Below are 2,476 nucleotides of genomic sequence, written 5' to 3' on the forward strand. Positions count from 1 at the left end.
TTAATCTGAACAGGCACGAATTGTTGAGCCACTAGTATATATAATTAGGGTTTAATCAACTAAATAATAACGAAGCTGATTATTGGTTGATAATAAGAGTGTTTATGGCCCGACTTAGCCCGAAAACCCGGCCTGATCCAAAAGATGGGGTTGATTTAATCCATGCCATGTTTGGTGCATTTGTTGTTGCGGTGTTGATTCCAAAAGATGGACCATTTACCAGTGTTATTTGGGAGAAAGTAGAGGATCTTGTTTCGGCCATTTTTTTTCCAACTCTATTTTGTGTCAAGTGGATTGAAGGAATAACACGTATGATGTAATAATATTGTAAAGATGGGTTATTTAGATTCCATTATCCATTTGTTTGCATCCAATTTATTTGTGATTTATTATTTGGAGCACTCTACTATACAGATTAGAATGGTATAGAGAGAATATAATTCCTTTTATAGTTATTTTTTATTATTTTATTATTATTCAAAATGTGGATCCTACTTTTATTAATCTCTCTTTCATTCTATTAAAGAAAAAATCTATAAACTTACATCTTTACCATATAATTATTATGTTCGTTATATGAAGAGTTTGTTAGGACCTTTTAACGTGGTGTTTGATAATAAATTCTACTAAATTCTACTCTTCTAATGTCTCAAAAGAAAAGTGAGTTTAATTATAGTTATATACATTATATATTTTTTAGAGAGCATTTAAATAACAATATAAATTGGGTGTGGCCCGAACTAAAATTGAATAAATATCAAAAGAAGTTCAATAACCATTTTTCAAATAAAAAATATAGATTCACAATTACATAACTTAAATTTCATTTTGAAAGATAACTAATTTATTGTTCACATTTAAATTTTGATATTTATTTATATAGTGTTGATAGAGAATATTTTATCTTTGATTTGAAATATACTACCTAATTTTTTTCACTAAAATATTGATCTTTTAAAAGGTTATGGGTTAATATTCACTCATTTTTAAAAGGTTATCTAATCTTTGAATTTGTTTACAAAGTTTTTGATTAATCAAATTAGTTCTTAAAAAATAAATTTGTAAGTCGAAATGCCAATTGATTGAAATGCAATTGCTGACATTTTGTCTTTATAATGCTTGTTTACTTTGTTATAAATACCATTATTTTACGGCTATTTATTTTTTTATTTAGATAAGAGTTGTATTGTTATAATTAATATAAACAGAGGTTAGTCTTTAGAGGATTCCTTATCCTCATCTTCTTTTGTAATTATTGTTCTATTATATTCAATTGCATTTTTCAAACTTTGATCTCTTGCTTTGCAAAATGGGTATCAAGTTACTATAAAGTTAACTCCCTGTTTTGGATATTTTAGACTAGAATTTTTTTTCATCTTGCCAACATAATATGGAGTGAAGCGGGTGAGAATGATGATCATATCTTGTCCAATATCGACGGAAGTCAAGATCTTTGCAACAAGAAAGAATGGAATCAAGAAGCCGGACCATTCCATCCCATTTAAAAGAACCCTGAACTTAAAAAAAAAATGCTCTCAAGTAGCTCATTTCTTCTCATGTATTTTTAAGACATAACTACAAACTGGATGGTAATAACGATTGTGGTCTGGTCTCAAACTTGAATGTACTTGCACACTTAAAATTCATATTGGTGTGGAGGTCTATTGAGTGTTTTAAGTTAGAGGTTTTTCTAATGATGCCTGAGATTTATACATTATTGATATAAATGGAGGAACTGATGAGAAAATTAAAAGAAAACTAAAATTGAAAATTTACCTTAGAATGCCTTAAAGTAAACAAAATTTAACTAATTACAAATTACAANNATAATGATAAAAAAACAAATGTAATTATATAAAAAAAATTTATACTATCAATATATTAAAATTAAACTCACTAACAAATATATAATTTATTCTTTATCGAATATATAACATGTTCTTTTAATTTATCCTTTAATTAAATTAATTGTACCTACGTGTTGGTGCAATTGTCATCACAAGCCCAATTGCCAGCACACGGTGAAATTGATTTCGAGTTCTTGAAAAACTTAAGCAGTGACTCTTTGGTTCGATCCCACCAAGAACTTCTACGCTTACTCTGTCATTTGGAAGCCCCAACATATCATGTAAGTTCTTCAGTAATATAAGTTTTACTTCTTTTAATTTCGTAACAACATTGAATAATATATATAATTTTAAATTGAAACAATAAAATAAAAGAATTTTAACTAAACAAAATTTTTATTTTTTTTTTCTTTTTGATTATAGAGTACTAAAATTTCATATATAGACAGTTTTTCTTTCTTATAATGAAAGAGTACTCAAACTTCATATTACATTCGAGTATCAAATCACGTACTGCAACATATGAGCTACAGAAAAAAATAAAGTTAGGTCCAGATCGAATAGGATTTGGATCGGATAGGGATTGATTTTCTATTTATTTGTATGAAACTATGAATTAAGTATTAAGT

Source organism: Arachis ipaensis, chromosome B05 (genome assembly GCF_000816755.2).
Source record: "Arachis ipaensis cultivar K30076 chromosome B05, Araip1.1, whole genome shotgun sequence".
Taxonomy (NCBI): Eukaryota; Viridiplantae; Streptophyta; class Magnoliopsida; order Fabales; family Fabaceae; genus Arachis; species Arachis ipaensis.